We start from the raw sequence: 26,351 nt of genomic DNA on the forward strand, positions 1-26,351 counted from the left end.
GGAAGGAAGGAAGGAAGGAAGGAAGGAAGGAAGGAAGGAAGGAAAGGTTGAATGAAGGAAGGAAGGAAGGAAGGGTTGAATGAAGGAAGGAAGGAAGGAAGGAAAGGTTGAAAAAAGGAATGAAGGAAGGAAGGAAGGAAGGAAGGAAGGAAGGAAGGAAGGAAGGAAAGGTTGAATGAAGGAAGGAAGGAAGGAAGGAAGGAAGGAAGGAAGGAAGGAAGGAAGGAAAGGTTGAATGAGGGAAGGAAGGAAGGAAGGAAGGATGGAAAGGTTGAAAAAAGGAATGAAGGAAGGAAGGAATGAAGGAAGGAAGGATGGAAGGAAGGAAGGAAGGAAGGAAAGGTTGAAGGAAGGAAGGAAGGAAGGAAGGAAGGAAGGAAAGGTTGAATGAAGGAAGGAAGGAAGGAAGGAAGGAAGGAAGGAAGGAAGGAAAGGTTGAATGAAGGAAGGAAGGAAGGAAGGAAGGAAAGGTTGAATGAAGGAAGGAAGGAAGAAAGGGTTGAATGAAGGAAGGAAGGAAGGAAGGAAAGGTTGAAAAAAGGAATGAAGGAAGGAAGGAAGGAAGGAAAGGTTGAAAAAATGAATGAAGGAAGGAATGAAGGAAGGAAGGAATGAAGGAAGGAAGGAAGGAAGGAAGGAAGGAAGGAAGGAAGGAAGGAAGGAAAGGTTGAATGAAGGAAGGAAGGAAGGAAGGGTTGAATGAAGGAAGGAAGGAAGGAAGGAAAGGTTGAAAAAAGGAATGAAGGAAGGAAGGAAGGAAGGAAGGAAGGAAGGAAGGAAAGGTTGAATGAAGGAAGGAAGGAAGGAAGGAAAGAAGGAAAGGTTGAATGAAGGAAGGAAGGAAGGAAGGAAGGAAGGAAGGAAGGAAGGAAGGAAGGAAGGAAAGGTTGAATGAAGGAAGGAAGGAAGGAAGGGTTGAATGAAGGAAGGAAGGAAGGAAGGAAGGAAAGGTTGAAAAAAGGAATGAAGGAAGGAAGGAAGGAAGGAAGGAAGGAAAGGTTGAATGAAGGAAGGAAGGAAAGGTTGAATGAAGGATCAGAGTCTCTGGCACATTTACCTGGATTTGAAAATTTGTGCTGATTAATGTGCATTTTTGCATTTTCCTTGTTCAATAAATACACTTAAAATATTAATATTATTATTATAATTATTGTATTTGTAGTTTTAGTATTTTTTGTATTAATATTATTATTATTATTATTATTATTATTATTAGTAGTAGTAGTAGTAATAATATGAACAACTAAAACACCAAAAGATTTCTCCTCATTTTACGGTCAGTTTACAATATATAGGCAAAATATAGGCTTTGCTGCCACTCTGTGGTGATAACGACACATTACACAATACATGTTGCAGTTTAACCACAGAGCTTGTTTTAAAGCAATAATTAACTTTAACGATGAATCTACAGCGTTTATAATGAGAGACACTAACTAATATAATGTGTATAGTTTTATAAGTTCATACACATCATCAATAATCAGTAGTGTAGCGGTTGAAAGGTTTTATAAGTTATTAAAAGCAGAAATGTCTGTTGTTTACATCGAGTTATAAATAAAGGTTGTTTAGTGCTTCCCGTGGTGTATGGAACATGTAGTTTTTAAAGGCTTGGAATGTAGTTCTCCTAGCGTCCCGTGGTGTATGGAACATGTAGTTTTTAGAGGCTTGGAATGTAGTTCCCCTAGCGTCCCGTGGTGTATGGAACATGTAGTTTTTAGAGGCTTGGAATGTAGTTCTCCTAGCGTCCCGTGGGGTATGGAACATGTAGTTTTTAGAGGCTTAGAATGTAGTTCTCCCAGCGTCATTTGCGACGACTGCGCAGCCGCAGTACAAAGTCACAGAATTATATATGTGGCCAACCTCAGTGTAACACACCGGAAGTCTCTATTTCATAATGTGGCCGTGGCGTGTTTACATCCGCTAGCCACCTAGCTAGCTAGCCACCTAACTAGCTAGCTTGTCAGGTGTAGTAAAAAGGAAAAAAAACAAGACTGTATTTGTTGTAAAACATTTTTTATTTAATCGACAGTTTGTGTTAATAATCTTCTGTCCTTTAGACCAACATTAAAACATGCAACACGTGTTGCATAACTTGACAACGCACATTACTAAAATAGCCACCAGATGGCGCTATTATCCACTCAGTACATTTTGTATCACAGCGCAGCTCAAAGCAGTGAAGGTTGCGTTGCATCCGCGACGCCCTGTGGGCTTGTAGATCTGCTATTTTCGGCGCTCTGCACCGTCATACGACGGTTCATAAATGTACCGGGCGACAGTAAATATTATTAAATTATGTTAATGAATTAATTATTTTAAATTAGTTTAGTTAATTCGTTAATTTAGCTATTTTTTTAGTTAGTTTATTAGATGAAAAAAATATATAGCACAGATTTAAAGTGAGGCACTTTGGCCTAAAGGATAACACATTGTTTCCATTGTGGTACTAATAAAAACACAAGGAAGGAAGGAAGGAAGGAAGGAAGGGAGGGAAGGGAGGAAGGAAGGGAGGGAGGAAGGAAGGAAGGAAGGAAGGAAGGAAGGAAGGAAGGAAGGGAGGGAGGAAGGAAGGAAGGAAGGAAGGGAAGGTTGAATGAAGGAAGGGAGGGAGGGAGGAAGGAAGGAAGGAAGGAAGGAAGGAAGGGTTGAATGAAGGAAGGAAGGAAGGAAGGAAGGAAGGAAGGAAGGAAGGAAGGAAGGAAAGGTTGAATGAAGGAAGGAAGGAAGGAAGGAAGGAAGGAAGGAAGGAAAGGTTGAAAAAAGGAATGAAGGAAGGAAGGAAGGAAGGAAGGAAGGAAGGAAGGAAAGGTTTAAAAAAGGAATGAAGGAAGGAAGGAAAGGTTGAATCAAGGAAGGAAGGAAGGAAGGAAGGAAAGGTTGAATGAAGGAAAGGTTGAATGAAGGAAGGAAGGAAGGAAGGAAGGAAGGAAGGAAGGAAGGAAGGAAGGAAGGAAGGAAGGAAGGAAGGAAAGAAGGAAGGAAGGTTGAAAAAAAGAATGAAGGAAGGAAGGAAGGAAGGAAGGAAGGAAGGAAGGTTGAAAAAAAGAATGAAGGAAGGAAGGAAGGAAGGAAGGAAGGAAGGAAGGAAGGAAGGAAGGAAAGGTTGAATGAAGGAAGGAAGGAAGGAAGGAAGGAAGGAAGGAAAGGTTGAAAAAAGGAATGAAGGAAGGAAGGAAGGAAGGAAGGAAGGAAGGAAGGAAAGGTTTAAAAAAGGAATGAAGGAAGGAAGGAAAGGTTGAATCAAGGAAGGAAGGAAGGAAGGAAGGAAAGGTTGAATGAAGGAAAGGTTGAATGAAGGAAGGAAGGAAGGAAGGAAGGAAGGAAGGAAGGAAGGAAGGAAGGAAGGAAGGAAGGTTGAAAAAAAGAATGAAGGAAGGAAGGAAGGAAGGAAGGAAGGAAGGAAGGAAGGAAGGAAGGAAAGGTTGAATGAAGGAAAGGTTGAATGAAGGAAGGAAGGAAGGAAGGAAAGGTTGAAAAAAGGAAGGAAGGAAGGAAGGAAGGACGGAAGGTTGAAAAAAAGAATGAAGGAAGGAAGGAAGGAAGGAAGGAAGGAAGGAAAGGTTGAATGAAAGAATGAAGGAAGGAAGGAAAGGTTGAAAAAAGGAATGAAGGAAGGAAGGAAGGAAGGAAGGAAAGGTTGAATGAAGGAAAGGTTGAATGAAGGAAGGAAGGAAGGAAGGAAGGAAGGAAGGAAGGAAGGAAGGAAGGAAGGAAGGTTGAAAAAAAGAATGAAGGAAGGAAGGAAGGAATGAAAGGTTGAATGAAGGAAAGGTTGAATGAAGGAAGGAAGGAAGGAAGGAAGGAAAGGTTGAAAAAAGGAAGGAAGGAAGGAAGGAAGGAAGGTTGAAAAAAAGAATGAAGGAAGGAAGGAAGGAAGGAAGGAAGGAAGGAAGGAAGGAAGGAAGGAAGGAAGGAAGGAAGGAAAGGTTGAATGAAAGAATGAAGGAAGGAAGGAAAGGTTGAAAAAAGGAATGAAGGAAGGAAGGAAGGAAGGAAGGAAGGAAGGAAGGAACGAAGGAAAGGTTGAATGAAGGAAGGAAGGAAAGGTTGAATGAAGGAAGGAGGGAAGGAAGGAAGGAAAGGTTGAATGAAGGAAGGAAGGAAAGGTTGAAAAAATGAAGGAAGGAAGGAAGGAAGGAAGGAAAGGTTGAAAAAAGGAATGAAGGAAGGAAGGAAGGAAGGAAGGAAGGAAGGTTGAAAAAAGGAAGGAAGGAAGGAAGGAAGGAAGGAAGGAAGGTTGAAAAAAAGAATGAAGGAAGGAAGGAAGGAAGGAAGGAAGGAAGGAAGGAAGGAAGGAAGGAAGGAAAGGTTGAATGAAGGAAAGGTTGAATGAAGGAAGGAAGGAAGGAAGGAAAGGTTGAAAAAAGGAAGGAAGGAAGGAAGGAAGGAAGGAAGGAAGGTTGAAAAAAAGAATGAAGGAAGGAAGGAAGGAAGGAAGGAAGGAAGGAAGGAAAGGTTGAATGAAAGAATGAAGGAAGGAAGGAAATGTTGAATGACAGAATAGAACTAGTTTCAATAGAGTTAACTCACCAGACAGAATAGAACTAGTTTAAATAGAGCTAACTCACCAGACAGAATAGAACTAGTTTAAATAGAGTTAACTCACCAGACAGAATAGAACTAGTTTAAATAGAGCTACCTCACCAGACAGAATACCACTAGTGTAAATAGAGTTAACTCACCAGACAGAATAGCACTAGTGTAAATAGAGTTAACTCACCAGACAGAATAGAAGTAGTTTAAATAGAGTTAACTCACCAGACAGAATAGAACTAGTTTAAATAGAGTTAACTCACCAGACAGAATAGCACTAGTGTAAATAGAGTTAACTCACCAGACAGAATAGAAGTAGTTTAAATAGAGTTAACTCACCAGACAGAATAGAACTAGTTTAAATAGAGTTAACTCACCAGACAGAATAGCACTAGTGTAAATAGAGTTAACTCACCAGACAGAATAGAAGTAGTTTAAATAGAGTTAACTCACCAGACAGAATAGCACTAGTCCTGAGAGACATAGAGTTAATACAGGAGAGAGAGAGGTCTCTGAGGGCGAGAGACAGAGTTAATACAGGAGAGAGAGGTCTCTGAGGGCGAGAGACATATAGTTAATACAGGAGAGAGAGAGAGGGCTCTGAGGGCGAGAGACAGAGTTAATACTGGAGAGAGAGAGGTCTCTGAGGGCGAGAGACATAGAGTTATAGAGGAGAGAGAGAGAGAGAGAGGAAGGAAGGAAGGAAAGGTTAAAAAAATGAATGAAGGAAGGAAGGAAGGAAGGAAAGGTTGAAAAAATGAATGAAGGAAGGAAGGAAGGAAAGGTTGAAAAAATGAATGAAGGAAGGAAGGAAGGAATGAAGGAAGGAAGGATGGAAGGAAGGAAGGAAGGAAAGGTTGAAGGAAGGAAGGAAGGAAGGAAGGAAGGAAGGAAGGAAGGAAGGAAGGAAAGGTTGAATGAAGGAAGGAAGGAAGGAAGGGTTGAATGAAGGAAGGAAGGAAGGAAGGAAAGGTTGAAAAAAGGAATGAAGGAAGGAAGGAAGGAAGGAAGGAAGGAAGGAAGGAAGGAAGGAAGGAAGGAAAGGTTGAATGAAGGAAGGAAGGAAGGAAGGAAGGAAGGAAGGAAGGAAGGAAGGAAGGAAAGAAGGAAGGAAAGGTTGAATGAGGGAAGGAAGGAAGGAAGGAAGGATGGAAAGGTTGAAAAAAGGAATGAAGGAAGGAAGGAATGAAGGAAGGAAGGATGGAAGGAAGGAAGGAAGGAAGGAAAGGTTGAAGGAAGGAAGGAAGGAAGGAAGGAAAGGTTGAATGAAGGAAGGAAGGAAGGAAGGAAGGAAGGAAGGAAGGAAGGAAAGGTTGAATGAAGGAAGGAAGGAAGGAAGGAAGGAAAGGTTGAATGAAGGAAGGAAGGAAGAAAGGGTTGAATGAAGGAAGGAAGGAAGGAAGGAAAGGTTGAAAAAAGGAATGAAGGAAGGAAGGAAGGAAGGAAAGGTTGAAAAAATGAATGAAGGAAGGAATGAAGGAAGGAATGAAGGAAGGAAGGAAGGAAGGAAGGAAGGAAGGAAGGAAGGAAAGGTTGAATGAAGGAAGGAAGGAAGGAAGGGTTGAATGAAGGAAGGAAGGAAGGAAGGAAAGGTTGAAAAAAGGAATGAAGGAAGGAAGGAAGGAAGGAAGGAAGGAAGGAAGGAAAGGTTGAATGAAGGAAGGAAGGAAGGAAGGAAGGAAAGAAGGAAAGGTTGAATGAAGGAAGGAAGGAAGGAAGGAAGGAAGGAAGGAAGGAAGGAAGGAAGGAAGGAAGGAAGGAAGGAAAGGTTGAATGAAGGAAGGAAGGAAGGAAGGGTTGAATGAAGGAAGGAAGGAAGGAAGGAAAGGTTGAAAAAAGGAATGAAGGAAGGAAGGAAGGAAGGAAGGAAGGAAAGGTTGAATGAAGGAAGGAAGGAAAGGTTGAATGAAGGATCAGAGTCTCTGGCACATTTACCTGGATTTGAAAATTTGTGCTGATTAATGTGCATTTTTGCATTTTCCTTGTTCAATAAATACACTTAAAATATTAATATTATTATTATAATTATTGTATTTGTAGTTTTAGTATTTTTTGTATTAATATTAATATTATTATTATTATTATTATTATTAGTAGTAGTAGTAGTAGTAATAATATGAACAACTAAAACACCAAAAGATTTCTCCTCATTTTACGGTGTTTACAATATAGGCAAAATATAGGCTTTGCTGCCACTCTGTGGTGATAACGACACATTACACAATACATGTTGCAGTTTAACCACAGAGCTTGTTTTAAAGCAATAATTAACTTTAACGATGAATCTACAGCGTTTATAATGAGAGACACTAACTAATATAATGTGTATAGTTTTATAAGTTCATACACATCATCAATAATCAGTAGTGTAGCGGTTGAAAGGTTTTATAAGTTATTAAAAGCAGAAATGTCTGTTGTTTACATCGAGTTATAAATAAAGGTTGTTTAGTGCTTCCCGTGGTGTATGGAACATGTAGTTTTTAAAGGCTTGGAATGTAGTTCTCCTAGCGTCCCGTGGTGTATGGAACATGTAGTTTTTAGAGGCTTGGAATGTAGTTCCCCTAGCGTCCCGTGGTGTATGGAACATGTAGTTTTTAGAGGCTTGGAATGTAGTTCTCCTAGCGTCCCGTGGGGTATGGAACATGTAGTTTTTAGAGGCTTAGAATGTAGTTCTCCCAGCGTCATTTGCGACGACTGCGCAGCCGCAGTACAAAGTCACAGAATTATATATGTGGCCAACCTCAGTGTAACACACCGGAAGTCTCTATTTCATAATGTGGCCGTGGCGTGTTTACATCCGCTAGCCCTAGCTAGCTAGCCACCTAACTAGCTAGCTTGTCAGGTGTAGTAAAAAGGAAAAAAAACAAGACTGTATTTGTTGTAAAACATTTTTTATTTAATCGACAGTTTGTGTTAATAATCTTCTGTCCTTTAGACCAACATTAAAACATGCAACACGTATTAATATGAATGAAGAGCAAATAAAGCTAACAATAGCGAAAGCTAACGCAAGCTGCCACGTTTTAATTTGAAGAGAAAGCGGAAATGCAGAGTTTAACGTCAGATTTTTTGACGCTTTAACTTGACGAGTATAACCGATTTATTTTGAAGGGAAAGCGGAAATGCATCCTTTGACGTCGGAATTTCGACGCTTTAACTTGACAACGCACATTACTAAAATAGCCACCAGATGGCGCTATTATCCACTCAGTACATTTTGTATCACAGCGCAGCTCAAAGCAGTGAAGGTTGCGTTGCATCCGCGACGCCCTGTGGGCTTGTAGATCTGCTATTTTCGGCGCTCTGCACCGTCATACGACGGTTCATAAATGTACCGGGCGACAGTAAATATTATTAAATTATGTTAATTAATTAATTATTTTAAATTAGTTTAGTTAATTCGTTAATTTAGCTATTTTTTTAGTTAGTTTATTAGATGAAAAAAAATATATAGCACAGATTTAAAGTGAGGCACTTTGGCCTAAAGGATAACACATTGTTTCCATTGTGGTACTAATAAAAACACACGCACATTATTACATTACACAAAGTTGGTAGATTAACCACCAGGGGCGCTATCGTCAGAGCTACAAGCCCACAACGAGCTGCATCAGAGACGCGCTGTGGGTTTGTAGATCCGCTACGGCACGCTCCACCTTCACAGTAGGTTATAGTGGGCGGCGGTACAAGTCTATTAGATCATGGCTCTTTAACCGAATGGTAACGTACGCGGCTCGTATGTACGAGGACCCTGGTTCGAGGATCATAATTATAATACGAAGGTAAATAAATGTACCGATGTGAAGTGTGAGATAACGTTTTAGTTATATGATATGGATTATTTTAAATTAGTTGGTTATTTTTACGAATGGATTATTTTAAATTAGTTAGTTAAACTAGTGTTAGTATAACATTCATATTCATAGTGGATGTCACCATGTTAATATCTGAAGCTTCTAGAGACTATTTAAATAGTTTTGAGAGGGAAACATGCTGCCGTTTGTCCCTAAAGATTTCTACTGGTTTCAAAAAGCATCCCTTGCAAAGTTAAGCCTCTCTGTTCTTATTCAATGGCATTTGTCGCCCTCAAAGGAAAATAGGGCGCCGTTTTTCCTTTATTTTTTGACGATGGGTTCTCTTCTCAGATTGTTAGACAGAGCTGAAGCCGTTTTTATTCTACGGTCTGTGTCGCCCTCAAGTGGACAAAATCAGTAACAGGCCTAGAACCATATAGTTTATTTCCCTGGCTGCCTTAAATTACTTTAGCTTTTGTAGTCGAGTTGAGGAAAGTTATATTTGAAAATAGGGTTAAAAAATATATATCTATAAAATGAAAATATAACAGACCACACAATGTACTTGAAATAACTAAAAAGGGCCATTATTTAACCCATGAACTATAGTTACATTATTTAATTCCTGAAGGTTAGTTCATAGATTGAACCCTTTGTAATTTAGACTGCTTGTTTCTTTTGTTTGTTGACACCAACAGAGAAAGCATGTTATTATTTTCTTATTAACACCAGACTCGTCACAATTAAGCTATCAAAAAAAGAGAATACAGAAGAAACATGAAACAACTTTGATAGGTCTGTCAGCGGCCGGACACCTATGGGTGTAGTAGTGAAATATGACACGTCACCACCAACCAGTTCATTCATTGAGCTGACTACAAGATAAAAAACATTACACTAATCTACTGATGTGGTAGACAATTAGTAGACAATAAAACACTGGATAAAACTAAGATACACAATAAAACATCAGTACTCAACTGCAGTAATAAACACAGATCAAATAATTTAAGGGCACTATGATCGCTTCACGGATTCACACACATTTTTACCAATGAATTTACAAAACATTTACAGAACCCAATTTCCAGGAATATAACAATTCAGTGCAATGATGAGTCTCTTACTCCTATGTGCAACAATGCCCAAAGACAGGCAGTGTAGCAACAATAAAGCATAGCATATAGAACGGTATATGCTATGTTGCCTAATGTTTTTCTACACCACCTCTCCTATGACATAGGATCACACTGCAGCACGTTGTGAGCTTGTAGATCGGTTCATTTTTGTCAGTGTCAAGCTGTGACAAAATGATGCTGATTGCCTGCAGGGCACTGCAGGGCACCGCTCTACAGACTCGTCTATAGGCCGATGCTAACAAAAACAGAGAGATCTATGTTTTTAGAGCAGTATCGCCTAACCCTTTTCATATCAAGTTATATTATTTATATGAGCCACGGACCACCATTTGATGACATTTAGCCAGGCATAACAGGCAAACTATTCTACATGCTCTAATTGTGTAGACATCTTGTAAATTAAGTAATGCAGATGTTTAACAATAATTTAACTCCTGGGAGCGTAAAATTAAACCAAATGGGGTCCATTTGGTTTCATTTTACACTCTCAAGACTTAAAGAAGGGTCCATTTAGTTACCAACTCTCCATCATTTAGCTGGGGACCACCTGGAACCACCTCACGGACGACTGGTTGAGAATCACTGCCTTACAATATTAAATATAAAGCAAATATAGATTGAAGTGCTTCGACACAAGACTGAATGGAAAGCAAAATAGAATAACAAAGTGCTTGTCACTGAACGGTACTGTAGCCCAATTTATCTTAAACACAATGCTTAAAAATGCTCATTATTTATATAAATAATGTTCTATCATTTAGTTCAACAATAAAATGTTGAAATGTATTATAGTTGTATTAAATAATGTTATATTCTTTAATTCAACAATAAAATATGTATTTCATTTAAATAAATAAAACATTTATTAATAAAAATAACAAATGTTCATAGCTGAAATTAAATTGTATGTCCCGTGAGCTGTGCCAGGTAGCAAATAAAAGCCGGACCACGCAACCCGGACCACGAATCACAGCCAATATTTAACCCCTTTTGGTGTTTTAAGCATTATGTTATGCTTTAGCTGTTGAAAAATAGCAGATCTACAAGCTCATAGCGCAGCACAGAGTGCCGCGCTACAAGCTTGTAGGTCTGATATTTTTGAAAAATCGTGAAAATGTGGCACAAATCTTTGAATATATATTCTTTCAGAGGGAACATTTTTAACTCATATATTTGCTTCTGTGGAGGACTCTGGAACAACATATTTTCAGATGGGGGTCGGCGGCCAAATACTATAATAATATAATATTCTGGGGGAAATATTGAGCACTGATAGAGAATTTAAAAATAAATCTACAGGGTTATATTTGGAGGTATGAATCTCACCAACACTTGGAGTTAACATCATGACGTTGTTAACACAGCCCAAACCTCTAACAAACGTTTTTGAGAAAAAGAAAAAAAAAACTGAATCGGACTTGTGAAACATCCAGACTGGAATCCGATTTGATTACATTAAGTCTAAACACAAACAAGTGGAATCTGATTTTTACAAATGCGACTTGAGCCACATTCAGAGGTGGTTTCAAGTCTGATTCAAATCTCATTCAGGAGATCCGTCTCAGTCTGAACGGAACGCAATCTAATTCGGATTCCATGTGACTTGTTTGTGTTTAGAGTCACTTATTTAAACAGATCGCATTCCATCTGATTCAGACTGGATTCAACTGCCAGTCTGAACACACAGACCTGATTCAGGCTGGATTCAGCTGCCAGTCTGAACACAGATCTGTGACAGATCCGATCTGGTCACTTGCAGATGCAGTGTGAACGGTCGGGGCAAAAGATCAGATTTGACTGGATGTGACTGCAGTCTAAATGGGACATTACTACATCTGTAGTCTTGTTTCCCTTGTTGTCTCCAAAGCAAAGCAAAGCAAAGTTACTATATTTACCCAGGGTAACTGGACTAAGCATCAGATACTTGTTTACAGCCAGGCCCTGCTCATAGAACATTTCATGGTAGTGGTTCAATGCCTTGCTCAAGGGCACTTCAGCGGTGGTAATTTTAACGTGCCGGTCCGGGGATACGAACTGGCGACCTTCCGGTATCAAGACCGCTCCGCAAACCGTTCGGCCACCACTGCCACCGGTGCAGCCACCGCTGCCACTCCTTGATTTGATAAGCGAGAAACACCAACACACACTCACAAGTCACCCAAGTGTAAAACCAATAAATATACTTTATATAAAAAAAAGAAAAGTGACCCAAGTGTTCTTGTGCCTCAATGTCAGAAATGTAAGAGTTCACCGGAGGTGGGAGGAGCATTAAATGCCAACCTGGCTGAAAACACAAGCTCCTCCCCTCAGTGGTGTTGGTGGCGGCTCACGGACGCAGACGGCAGCTGCAGTTTCTCAGACGAGCGGTATTTGCTCTCCGTGTCCGAAGCAGAGTCGGTGTCCTGCGTCTCCGTTTCATCCACATGTCGGTGACTGCCATAGAGAAACAGAAACAGAAAGCTAGTGACCGACCGATACATGGATAACGATATGGACTCATTTCGCAGTACAAGCCGTTTGAACTTAGACATGCATGGCTTAACCCATTTAGACCTGAAGCAGATTCTAAAAAAATGTTTTCTAAATAGACAATATTCTGAAAAACCTATGTTTCTGTGTCAGTCGTTCTCAAACAATTTCATGTCAAGGACTCCCAAAAATATATGTAATTGGCCACTGACCCCCATCTGAGTGAAAATATGTTGTTCCAGGGACCCCCCCCAGAAGCAAAGATTTGAGTTAAAAGAGTTGAAAGAATATATATTCAAACAAAGATTTGCGCCACATTTTCACGATTAAAAAAAAAAGCAGATCTACAAACTCATAGCGCGGCACTCGGTGTTTGCTTAAAACACCAAAAAGGGGTTCCTGCCCGAAATGGCTTAAAGATGGAGTGCCACAATTTTTGTATTTTTCTTGTTTTTCATGTGTTTATGAGGTGACAGTACTTCATTAGACACCCTGGAGTCGTTTTATGTGCAATGGTGTATTGACTTTGTATTTAGGGTTTCTTCCTGGAGGCTGAACCATTGACAGTCAAACGGGCCAATGATAGTGTGACACATTACCAGCTGACAGCAGGCGTGATTAATGGAGAAATGGCTGAAATAAGCAATTAATGCACGCCTGCGGTACCGTAGGAAAGCAACAGCACCTCGCGGGTGAACTTAATGTATCGGTTTGACTGCTCTCGTGTCGCCTTGTGTCTGTCTGTCTGTCTGTGACAGCCCCCACCATTTAGCTGTGTCTGTCTGTCTGTCTGTCTGTCTGTCTGTCTGTGACACCCCCCACCATTTAGCTGTGTCTGTGACACCCCCCACCATTTAGCTGTGTCTGTCTGTCTGTCTGTCTGTGACACCCCCCACCATTTAGCTGTGTCTGTCTGTCTGTCTGTCTGTGACACCCCCCACCATTTAGCTGTGTCTGTCTGTGACAGCCCCCACCATTTAGCTGTGTCTGTCTGTCTGTGATACCCCCCACCATTTAGCTGTGTCTGTCTGTCTGTGACAGCCCCCACCATTTAGCTGTGTCTGTCTGTCTGTCTGTCTGTGACAGCCCCCACCATTTAGCTGTGTCTGTCTGTCTGTCTGTGACAGCCCCCACCATTTAGCTGTGTCTGTCTGTCTGTGACAGCCCCCACCATTTAGCTGTGTCTGTCTGTCTGTGACAGCCCCCACCATTTAGCTGTGTCTGTCTGTCTGTCTGTGACAGCCCCCACCATTTAGCTGTGTCTGTCTGTCTGTCTGTGATACCCCCCACCATTTAGCTGTGTCTGTCTGTCTGTGACAGCCCCCACCATTTAGCTGTGTCTGTCTGTCTGTCTGTGACAGCCCCCACCATTTAGCTGTGTCTGTCTGTCTGTCTGTGACAGCCCCCACCATTTAGCTGTGTCTGTCTGTCTGTCTGTGACAGCCCCCACCATTTAGCTGTGTCTGTCTGTCTGTCTGTGATACCCCCCACCATTTAGCTGTGTCTGTCTGTCTGTGACAGCCCCCACCATTTAGCTGTGTCTGTCTGTCTGACAGCCCCCACCATTTAGCTGTGTCTGTCTGTCTGTCTGTCTGTGACAGCCCCCACCATTTAGCTGTGTCTGTCTGTCTGTCTGTCTGTCTGTGACAGCCCCCACCATTTAGCTGTGTCTGTCCGTCTGTCTGACAGCCCCCACCATTTAGCTGTGTCTGTCTGTCTGTCTGTCTGTGACAGCCCCCACCATTTAGCTGTGTCTGTCCGTCTGTCTGACAGCCCCCACCATTTAGCTGTGTCTGTCTGTCTGTCTGTCTGTGACAGCCCCCACCATTTAGCTGTGTCTGTCCGTCTGTCTGACAGCCCCCACCATTTAGCTGTGTCTGTCTGTCTGTCTGTCTGTGACAGCCCCCACCATTTAGCTGTGTCTGTCCGTCTGTCTGACAGCCCCCACCATTTAGCTGCAGGATTTATTTTCTCTCCTCTTAAAAGCACTTCAGAACATGGTATGGAAAATGTAACGGTATCCGCAGTAACCTGTGTGTGTCTGTTGTTACGACGGCGTGAAGAAACTAGAAAGGTCGCAATTTAAAAAAATTGCAAAGTGTGGTTGCCACAGTGGCTTACATATGCCCCTCCCACTAATATTGCTAGAATCGCTTTTGGTACTTGGTTGATTGAACCACCCTCGACATGTGATTCAAATTTGGGATGGATTGGACATTCCGTTCGTGATTTATGGCATTTTTTGTAAAATAGGCCCCTCCTACTAACTGGACGACGATTACGGCCGAACGATACGCACTACCAAAATTCTGCAGTTGGTGTTTTAATCGGAAAGGTCCAGAGATCATGTGTACCAATTTTTGTGAGATTTGGACAAAATCTGTGTTCCAATTACAATAGTCTGGTTGCCCTGTTAGGGCAACCACACTAATGAATGGATGCGCTGAAGAAAACTTTTAAAACGGGTTGTTATGCCGCCGGCGCTCTGTGTTGAATGCAACGTGGACAGGCCATCCTGGTCGTGAACGTGCATCGCCGTTTACATGGAGTTGTATTTGATCGGGGACGAGTCATGTTAATTCAACCCAGTGTGCCAAATAACTAAACGTTTTAAACGGTTGTTTCAGCCCGTCGGGACAACAGACAGATTACCGCGTCTGCCTTCAGATTTTTCATACGATGTTCAGATGGTAATAATTTGACATTAAACCGAGTAACCGACACAAACTACTGACGTGTGCGGCAGCAACTCGAGACATCTCAGCCAGGGTCAGTCAGAGCTAGCTAGGCTAACATAAAGCAACTGTTTGTCAATAATAATAATAATAAGATCTGTGCCTGTGGGCACTGGGCAGAAGTGTATTATCAAGGGAGGACAATGGTGGAGATGGCTCTAATGAATGCACATTATGAGAGCATAGTTAGACGTTTTACTTTTATGTGTACTGTAATATACTGTAGTTTACATTTCCAAGTAAGGGGATGTAGGCTATGGAAATTAAACATATATCCTAGTTTAATGGGAATGTCAGGTTGAAGGAATACACACACACACATTGTAGTAAAATGTGGGCAGTGATGCTAAATGAATGTCATTGTCATTGTCTTGCAAGCAGCCAAGCAATTATACCATTTGCAACTAATCCCTATTTAATAATTCCTATTTAGGAATTACCGGTCTGTCCAGAGCTGTGTTGCTGCAGTAGGTACACACAATTATACAGGCTGTAAGGCAGTGTTTTTGGCAGAAAATTCTGATTTTAATTTTAGTCACCTGGAATGTTTTAGTGTTGGTCTAGTTTTAGTCGACTAAATATCATAAGATTTTAGTCGACTAAAATCTACAGTTGATTTAGTCTTTAGTTTTTATTTTGGTGGGCCTTGATGCCATCGTACTGACTGTTTTTACACTTGCTAAAAATAGCAGATCTACAAGCTCACAACGCGTCGCAGCTGCTATTTTCAGCATGCAACCAAGTGTAAAATGACTTATACTGGATCTCAGTCAACCATCTTCTCCATCACCTACTCTAAAGTGTCTGAAAATTTCAGTCATATTATAAAAGAACACTGGCATATTTTACAATCGGATCCACTATTTAACAACACCTTTTCCAAACCTCCTCTGATTGTTTTCTCTCGAGGTCAGAATCTCAACGTGTATTGGCTCCTATTCCTAACGGCAACTATAAATGCATTCTGGTAAAAATATCCCCATCAGAGGCATTATCACCTGCACAACTAGGGCTGTCATTTACCTACTGACATGCCCGTGTGGCGTATGTAGGTATGACTTCTTGTGAATTAAAAGTACGCATAGCAGAGCACCGCAGCACTATTCGGTGTAAGAATATTACATACCCCGTTGCCGCTCATTTTGTGGAAGCCAACCACCCTGTATCCTCTCTACACTATATAGGCATAGAAAAAGAGGACAGATTGATCAGCTTCTGCTAAAACGCAAAGCTTTCTGGATTCAGTCCTTAAAAACACTATCTCCTCTTGGCCTTAATTTAGATTTTGACCTCAAATCCTTTTTGTAAAAATAAAATACAATTAAAATATTTTTGTACCTAATACTTAACTTTTTAATTCATTTTTTGTAAACCCATCTTTTAACTATGAGGACACTGGCCTCAGCATTAGTCCAATGTCACTTTGATTACACAAGCCTAACCTGGTACAGCGGTATATCTAAAAACACCAAAAATAAGCTACAGACATCACAAAATAAACTAATGCGGGTAGTTCTGTATCTCTCCCCAAGAACCCACATTGGTGCTAACCATTTTAGAGAGTTAAATTGGCTTCCAGTCGAAGGCAGAATACAACAACTGAGACTCATTATGGTCTATAAAATCTTAAAGGAAAAATGCCCAACATATTTTAAAGGTTACTTCCCGTATGTCAACGAATCCCATAGCTTGAATACAAGGGCGAGTGTAGCTGATCTTAAACTACCAAACCTAAAAAATAAGGTAGGCAGAAGCGCATTTATATATACGGGGGTGGAGGATTGGAACAAAATCCCAAGGGAAATTAAATTTGCCCAGTCCTTGAACATTTTTAAAAATATGTTGAAAAACTGGCTGATGGGCAAGCTAGAATAGTGCTGTATTTATCTATCTATCTATTTATTATGTATTTAATGTTTTATTTAGTGATCTATGATGGTGTCGTTGTAATGTCCATTATTGTCAACGCATGTTCTTCCTATATCATATGCTGTATTTATTTATTTGGACCACAATGGAATTAAGTCTTTGACTTTTTGTGCAATCCTGAAAATTCTGTACTGCTCCTTTTGAACTGTATCTTGAATATATCAAATAAATCAAATCAAATCAAATCAAACCCTAATTGTGACGGCCGCCTTCCCCTTTTCACCTGCAGGTGACCTACTTACTGTAGGCCTACTCCATTATAACTAGAGGGGCATTCAGGTCTACTGTCAGGACATGGATTTAATCCACATAAATCTTTGAATATAATGCATTTAATTTTGTATTTAATTTTGTATACATTTTGTATAGATTTCGCTGTTGTATGGTTCTATATTTCACAATTGTATATCTGCTGTACTTCTCAGATACATTTTAGTGTCTCTATGACAATTCCAGAGCCTCTTATGAGGCCTTATAGTCATTTTTGAGATAAACTCCTCTTGTATTTGAACTTGAGACACCACATGACCATGTCACCTCTCATATCACAGGGACAGGTCTTACTTAACCTGTGTTCCCCTAACCCCTCTTAAACCCCAGGGGGAAAAAATCTAAAACTTTTACACAATATTATTTTTTTTTGAAAAGGTGCTTTATGACGTAAAGTTGTGCCAACACAAACATTAAATGCCGTTTACAATGAAGTTGTAATTTTATGTCACATGTAGACGAGCAGATCGGCTAAACCAATCACATGAATGCAGTTGTTCATGAGATGATGTATGATGATAAGAGCGCCCCTCACTTCACACAGGTGTGATTTTTTATTCTTTCTGTGAGTGACAAGAAAAGTACAAGAAAAACATAGCCTATTAACACCTTCAGACCGTAGGGAACATGTGGGAACGTCATAACTAATCCAACACAGTGATTGCGACGACGTGTGTACTGTGTACACGTCCTAGCGCTTTTTCATTGATATCAAACAGAGAAAATATATTCAGATTTTTTTATTTTTTTATTGGGTTGGCCTCGCCTTCTGCAATGTACTCCTTGCTTTTCGCGCATGCGCTCTGCCATTCACTTCCCTGTTTACGGATCAGAAAGAAAGGCTCGCCGCGTGTAATCTAGGGAACTCTCCGTGGTTTTGACCAGCGTCATCTAGGGAACTCTCCGTGGTTTTGACCAGATCTGTCTTCATTTCTGACTTCAACATGCCTCTCGCCCGGAATATTAAAGGGGTAGTTCAGATTTTTGTTAACTTTATAAAATACTTGCCATTAATATAGTGGATGCAACTGTATTAATTGATTTGGTGGGAGTTCTACTCTGGTTTTGGTCAATATTAAGTAGTTCCGGTTTGTGCCCCTCACAAAATGAACGGAACTACTTAAATATTTCCTGCTAGGCCTTGTAGCCCAGCCTACAGACCCAGTAAACACTCACCCTGCTTGGCCTTGTAGTCCAGCCTACAGACCCAGTAAACAGTCACCCTGCAGGCCTTGTATCCCAGCCTACAGACCCAGTAAACACTCACCCTGCTAGGCCTTGTATCCCAGCCTACAGACCCAGTAAACACTCACCCTGCTAGGCCTTGTATCCCAGCCTACAGACCCAGTAAAGACTCACCCTGCTTGGCCTTGTATCCCAGCCTACAAACCCAGTAAAGACTCACCCTGCTTGGCCTTGTATCCCAGCCTACAGACCCAGTAAACAATCACCCTGCTAGGCCTTGTTAACCTCCCATCTGGCGGAGTCAGGTTAAGGCCTTGTATCCCAGCCTACAGACCCAGTAAACACTCACCCTGCGGTGGTGAGTAAAAACAGAGAGAAGGGCTGGAGCGGTGGCTTGCTCTTCACCGCGGCTCGTGACGTCATGTTGTAGTTCGGTGGTCACGCCACCACCGAAAATCCAGACTATGTATGAGCCTTAAGACAGTGTACTTGTACAATAATACTTTGTCAAGAAATTCTGTGCAGGAGTTTGGAAGCGCACGTCAAAGTCACCCTGCGTACCACCTGTTTCGAATTTGCACATAATGCAGGAGGCAGCAGCGCAACCCGTTAAAAAGAAATCACACCCGTGTGAACTGAGTGGTGTAAGGTCTTATATAGCCTGATCAGCTGTGGTCTGACGTAATGTCTGACGTAATGAAATCACACCCGGGTGAACTGGGTGACCGTAGCAACCATGCTCATTTTGGTACGAACAGACAGACAGACAGACAGACAGACACGTAAACTAACAAAGCCAGTCGTAGGAGTGGTTTACACCACTCAAAAACAAGTGCTTCCAAACTGCAATACTTAGAAAAAGAATCACCTGCACAGTGCACAGAATGTCTTGACAGAAAGTATCTCATAACATGGATTTTTATTAAACAAAAGCTCAGCAGATTGAAAGAGGATAATTCAAGCTTGGCCTAGAGCTGCAATGTTGGTGAGTTTAACGTTGTTTAATACAAGCAGATCGCAAACGCAAATTGGATGTCAATGGAGGGTATTGCAACTCTAGATTCATCCCATTATAAAACAATCTAGAGTTGCAAATTGCTGCTAGTCTATCAACTAGGCTTGATAGATAGCCTGATATAGTCTGGGCTTTAAATGAGTTGTACTGTACTTTGTTTGAATGTGTATGAAAGGTGGTATATAAATGAAATGGTCTTGCCTGCTTGCTCAGACTGAGGTAACGCAGATATATATATATATATATATATATATATATATATATATATATATATATATATATATATATATATATATATAGATATCCTAGTAGTCTGTATAATCATTCATAGGCTACTACTCATTGTTGACAGAACATACTGTATTCATTTCACACTCAGAGATGATAATTCATTCACTGTTCATTCAGTCACTGACTGAACATGTGACTCATTCAGAGATAAAGTGGAGTATTTTGTTGTAAACTGAATTACTGAACGGAATGGTCTCTCTCTCTGTGCGTGAATCTCTCTCTCTCTCTCTCTGTGAATCTCTCGGCTCTGTGTGTGAATCTCTCTCTCTCTCTCTCTCTCTCTCTCTGTGAATCTCTCTCTGTGTGTGAATCTCTCTCTCTCTCTCTCTCTGTGAATGAGGTGTAAACTGACCTTAATGGAACTCTCTCTGTGTGTGTGTGTGTGTGTGTGTGTGTGTGTGTGTGTGTGTGTGTGAGAGAGAGAATGAATTTCTCAGTTTGTTTTTGTTTTTTTGATTGATTAAGTATTTATCAACGGTTTGCAGAATTGCAGTACATTTCTCAACTCAACTCAATACAAAGACTGTTAACTTAAAGAGGGTCCACATTGTTCAATTCATCAAAAAGGTGTAAACTGACCTTAAGTCTTTCCAGTCTCAGAACACTGAGAACAGCGTTGGTTGGTTGGTTGGTAAAAAATAAAATAAAAAGTCCCTTTAGTTTCGCTGCTGGCTGTAGAGACACTCAGACACGTAACGTAATTTAACTTTGGCAATGGAACCAAATGGACCCGCTCGTTCAGACAAGACGGCTCGGTTCAATATATGTAACATAGTTCCTGCTACTGTATCATTTATTATGAGCAGCAAAATGACCACAATAATATTATTGTTAGCGGTCAGCAAGCACTGTCTTTTTGGCAAATCTAGTGAGCAAATATAAGACTTCCGGTGGACGATCTCTTCAAAATAAGAGTACACTCTAGAGTATTGAAAAAAAGTTTAATTTGCACATTAAAACTATAAATTAAGCATTTAAACGATGCTATAGGACACACATTATGTTTCTGTGTAAAAATAAGTAATAAGTAATGTTTCTGTGTAAAGATAAGTAATTAAAAAGTTATCTAAATGGATAAATGCTATTCACTGGAGAGCATGGACTTTATAAAGTGGACGCTGGACAGAAATCCCTGCTATGTTTCGACTAGTGTGACATACGCACGCGTCCGGGGAGACCTCCTCTACAACACCACACTGTCCGCTAAGCAGCAGAGGTGTAAAACAAAAATTGGCACCAGGTCACAGGTCAAAAAACATAAAAAAACTTCCCATTTCCAGACTACAGTGGACTAAAGTGGACGCTGGACAGAAATCCCTGCTATGTTTCGACTAGTGTGACATACGCACGCGTCCGGGGAGACCTCCTCTACAACACCACACTGTCCGCTAAGCAGCAGAGGTGTAAAACAAAAATTGGCACCAGGTCACAGGTCAAAAAATATAAAAAAACTTCCCATTTCCAGACTACAGTGGACTAAAGTGGACGCTGGACAGAAATCCCTGCTATGTTTCGACTAGTGTGACATACGCACGCGTCCGGGGAGACCTCCTCTACAACACCACACTGTCCGCTAAGCAGCAGAGGTGTAAAACAAAAATTGGCACCAGGTCACAGGTCAAAAAACATAAAAAAACTTCCCATTTCCAGACTACAGTGGACTAAAGTGGACGCTGGACAGAAATCCCTGCTATGTTTCGACTAGTGTGACATACGCACGCGTCCGGGGAGACCTCCTCTACAACACCACACTGTCCGCTAAGCAGCAGAGGTGTAAAACAAAAATTGGCACCAGGTCACAGGTCAAAAAACATAAAAAAACTTCCCATTTCCAGACTACAGTGGACTAAAGTGGACGCTGGACAGAAATCCCTGCTATGTTTCGACTAGTGTGACATACGCACGCGTCCGGGGAGACCTCCTCTACAACACCACACTGTCCGCTAAGCAGCAGAGGTGTAAAACAAAAATTGGCACCAGGTCACAGGTCAAAAAACATAAAAAAACTTCCCATTTCCAGACTACAGTGGACTAAAGTGGACGCTGGACAGAAATCCCTGCTATGTTTCGACTAGTGTGACATACGCACGCGTCCGGGGAGACCTCCTCTACAACACCACACTGTCCGCTAAGCAGCAGAGGTGTAAAACAAAAATTGGCACCAGGTCACAGGTCAAAAAACATAAAAAAACTTCCCATTTCCAGACTACAGTGGACTAAAGTGGACGCTGGACAGAAATCCCTGCTATGTTTCGACTAGTGTGACATACGCACGCGTCCGGGGAGACCTCCTCTACAACACCACACTGTCCGCTAAGCAGCAGAGGTGTAAAACAAAAATTGGCACCAGGTCACAGGTCAAAAAACATAAAAAAACTTCCCATTTCCAGACTACAGTGGACTAAAGTGGACGCTGGACAGAAATCCCTGCTATGTTTCGACTAGTGTGACATACGCACGCGTCCGGGGAGACCTCCTCTACAACACCACACTGTCCGCTAAGCAGCAGAGGTGTAAAACAAAAATTGGCACCAGGTCACAGGTCAAAAAACATAAAAAAACTTCCCATTTCCAGACTACAGTGGACTACAGTGGACTAAAGTGGACGCTGGACAGAAATCCCTGCTATGTTTCGACTAGTGTGACATACGCACGCGTCCGGGGAGACCTCCTCTACAACACCACACTGTCCGCTAAGCAGCAGAGGTGTAAAACAAAAATTGGCACCAGGTCACAGGTCAAAAAACATAAAAAAACGTCCCATTTCCAGACTACAGTGGACTAAAGTGGACGCTGGACAGAAATCCCTGCTATGTTTCGACTAGTGTGACATACGCACGCGTCCGGGGAGACCTCCTCTACAACACCACACTGTCCGCTAAGCAGCAGAGGTGTAAAACAAAAATTGGCACCAGGTCACAGGTCAAAAAACATAAAAAAACTTCCCATTTCCAGACTACAGTGGACTAAAGTGGACGCTGGACAGAAATCCCTGCTATGTTTCGACTAGTGTGACATACGCACGCGTCCGGGGAGACCTCCTCTACAACACCACACTGTCCGCTAAGCAGCAGAGGTGTAAAACAAAAATTGGCACCAGGTCACAGGTCAAAAAACATAAAAAAACTTCCCATTTCCAGACTACAGTGGACTAAAGTGGACGCTGGACAGAAATCCCTGCTATGTTTCGACTAGTGTGACATACGCACGCGTCCGGGGAGACCTCCTCTACAACACCACACTGTCCGCTAAGCAGCAGAGGTGTAAAACAAAAATTGGCACCAGGTCACAGGTCAAAAAACATAAAAAAACTTCCCATTTCCAGACTACAGTGGACTAAAGTGGACGCTGGACAGAAATCCCTGCTATGTTTCGACTAGTGTGACATACGCACGCGTCCGGGGAGACCTCCTCTACAACACCACACTGTCCGCTAAGCAGCAGAGGTGTAAAACAAAAATTGGCACCAGGTCACAGGTCAAAAAATATAAAAAAACTTCCCATTTCCAGACTACAGTGGACTAAAGTGGACGCTGGACAGAAATCCCTGCTATGTTTCGACTAGTGTGACATACGCACGCGTCCGGGGAGACCTCCTCTACAACACCACACTGTCCGCTAAGCAGCAGAGGTGTAAAACAAAAATTGGCACCAGGTCACAGGTCAAAAAACATAAAAAAACTTCCCATTTCCAGACTACAGTGGACTAAAGTGGACGCTGGACAGAAATCCCTGCTATGTTTCGACTAGTGTGACATACGCACGCGTCCGGGGAGACCTCCTCTACAACACCACACTGTCCGCTAAGCAGCAGAGGTGTAAAACAAAAATTGGCACCAGGTCACAGGTCAAAAAACATAAAAAAACTTCCCATTTCCAGACTACAGTGGACTAAAGTGGACGCTGGACAGAAATCCCTGCTATGTTTCGACTAGTGTGACATACGCACGCGTCCGGGGAGACCTCCTCTACAACACCACACTGTCCGCTAAGCAGCAGAGGTGTAAAACAAAAATTGGCACCAGGTCACAGGTCAAAAAACATAAAAAAACTTCCCATTTCCAGACTACAGTGGACTAAAGTGGACGCTGGACAGAAATCCCTGCTATGTTTCGACTAGTGTGACATACGCACGCGTCCGGGGAGACCTCCTCTACAACACCACACTGTCCGCTAAGCAGCAGAGGTGTAAAACAAAAATTGGCACCAGGTCACAGGTCAAAAAACATAAAAAAACTTCCCATTTCCAGACTACAGTGGACTACAGTGGACTAAAGTGGACGCTGGACAGAAATCCCTGCTATGTTTCGACTAGTGTGACATACGCACGCGTCCGGGGAGACCTCCTCTACAACACCACACTGTCCGCTAAGCAGCAGAGGTGTAAAACAAAAATTGGCACCAGGTCACAGGTCAAAAAACATAAAAAAACGTCCCATTTCCAGACTACAGTGGACTAAAGTGGACGCTGGACAGAAATCCCTGCTATGTTTCGACTAGTGTGACATACGCACGCGTCCGGGGAGACCTCCTCTACAACACCACACTGTCCGCTAAGCAGCAGAGGTGTAAAACAAAAATTGGCACCAGGTCACAGGTCAAAAAACATAAAAAAACTTCCCATTTCCAGACTACAGTGGACTAAAGTGGACGCTGGACAGAAATCCCTGCTATGTTTCGACTAGTGTGACATACGCACGCGTCCGGGGAGACCTCCTCTACAACACCACACTGTCCGCTAAGCAGCAGAGGTGTAAAACAAAAATTGGCACCAGGTCACAGGTCAAAAAACATAAAAAAACTTCCCATTTCCAGACTACAGTGGACTAAAGTGGACGCTGGACAGAAATCCCTGCTATGTTTCGACTAGTGTGACATACGCACGCGTCCGGGGAGACCTCCTCTACAACACCACACTGTCCGCTAAGCAGCAGAGGTGTAAAACAAAAATTGGCACCAGGTCACAGGTCAAAAAACATAAAAAAACTTCCCATTTCCAGACTACAGTGGACTAAAGTGGACGCTGGACAGAAATCCCTGCTATGTTTCGACTAGTGTGACATACGCACGCGTCCGGGGAGACCTCCTCTACAACACCACACTGTCCGCTAAGCAGCAGAGGTGTAAAACAAAAATTGGCACCAGGTCACAGGTCAAAAAACATAAAAAAACTTCCCATTTCCAGACTACAGTGGACTAAAGTGGACGCTGGACAGAAATCCCTGCTATGTTTCGACTAGTGTGACATACGCACGCGTCCGGGGAGACCTCCTCTACAACACCACACTGTCCGCTAAGCAGCAGAGGTGTAAAACAAAAATTGGCACCAGGTCACAGGTCAAAAAACATAAAAAAACTTCCCATTTCCAGACTACAGTGGACTACAGTGGACTAAAGTGGACGCTGGACAGAAATCCCTGCTATGTTTCGACTAGTGTGACATACGCACGCGTCCGGGGAGACCTCCTCTACAACACCACACTGTCCGCTAAGCAGCAGAGGTGTAAAACAAAAATTGGCACCAGGTCACAGGTCAAAAAACATAAAAAAACGTCCCATTTCCAGACTACAGTGGACTAAAGTGGACGCTGGACAGAAATCCCTGCTATGTTTCGACTAGTGTGACATACGCACGCGTCCGGGGAGACCTCCTCTACAACACCACACTGTCCGCTAAGCAGCAGAGGTGTAAAACAAAAATTGGCACCAGGTCACAGGTCAAAAAACATAAAAAAACTTCCCATTTCCAGACTACAGTGGACTAAAGTGGACGCTGGACAGAAATCCCTGCTATGTTTCGACTAGTGTGACATACGCACGCGTCCGGGGAGACCTCCTCTACAACACCACACTGTCCGCTAAGCAGCAGAGGTGTAAAACAAAAATTGGCACCAGGTCACAGGTCAAAAAACATAAAAAAACTTCCCATTTCCAGACTACAGTGGACTAAAGTGGACGCTGGACAGAAATCCCTGCTATGTTTCGACTAGTGTGACATACGCACGCGTCCGGGGAGACCTCCTCTACAACACCACACTGTCCGCTAAGCAGCAGAGGTGTAAAACAAAAATTGGCACCAGGTCACAGGTCAAAAAACATAAAAAAACTTCCCATTTCCAGACTACAGTGGACTAAAGTGGACGCTGGACAGAAATCCCTGCTATGTTTCGACTAGTGTGACATACGCACGCGTCCGGGGAGACCTCCTCTACAACACCACACTGTCCGCTAAGCAGCAGAGGTGTAAAACAAAAATTGGCACCAGGTCACAGGTCAAAAAACATAAAAAAACTTCCAACCTTCCTCACACTCTCTCCAACCTGCACTACTGCAATCACATTCCCCTCGTTCAACACTTCTCCTGAGCCTTGGCAGGCCTGATCAAAATCAACAGCAGCACTTAGCTTTTCAGTGAGGGGTGAAGACTTCTTCTTCCATCTCAGCCTCTGACGCAGTGAAGGGATGGATGCTGGTTCCGCCGGTGTGCAGGTCGAGGCCCGATAGCAGGAAGGGGAGCAGACCACAGCAACGGAACGGACACAGACGATTCTGCCCCTGTGTACAGCATCCTTTAAAAGAAATAAGCAGAACGATTATAACAATTTAGATACTGCATGTACAGTAAATGTAAATTAGATGGAAATCAGCATGATAAATAAACATATTGTACCTTAAAGGCCATCAGTTTCTGTTCAGCTACTGACAGTTCCCGTTGCCTGTCAGCATGACCTGTCGAACCCCGTTTCCTTGCGGGCCTGTGGTGCTGGCGGGGAGGATGTGGAGCTGGTTGTGTCTGCTGGCAGCCTGTACGATGGCAACGAACTGGTAGACTGCGCACTGCTCGGTACGGGGCCACTGGCTCTTTCACATGTAGAACTTTGTACGATGTCTGCCAGATGAGTTCACTCAGGACAACCATGCCATGGTCGTCACTCAAATGGATCCTGTCACTGCACCACAGCCGGCTGAGGGAGTGTAGAGCCCAGGA

At 42.3% G+C, this 26,351-nt stretch overlaps 1 protein-coding gene and 1 long non-coding RNA gene across 2 annotated transcripts in view; both read right to left on the reverse strand.

The window, feature by feature from the left end:
• The window catches only part of LOC306919590 (uncharacterized protein), a gene marked incomplete at its 5' end in the record, with an annotated part of 147,031 nt that overhangs the window by 102,022 nt on the left and 18,658 nt on the right, over positions 1–26,351 (reverse strand). The window lies entirely within an intron of this gene.
• Positions 10,977–20,180, reverse strand: LOC306919588. Its single transcript, XR_013789579.1, has 3 exons — positions 19,943–20,180; positions 11,572–11,902; positions 10,977–11,320 (listed from the first exon to the last, which is right to left on the reverse strand). It is a non-coding gene; the product is annotated as an uncharacterized lncRNA (long non-coding RNA).

This window comes from Electrona antarctica (assembly GCF_951216825.1).
Source record: "Electrona antarctica genome assembly, contig: scaffold_135, whole genome shotgun sequence".
NCBI classification, from domain to species: Eukaryota; Metazoa; Chordata; class Actinopteri; order Myctophiformes; family Myctophidae; genus Electrona; species Electrona antarctica.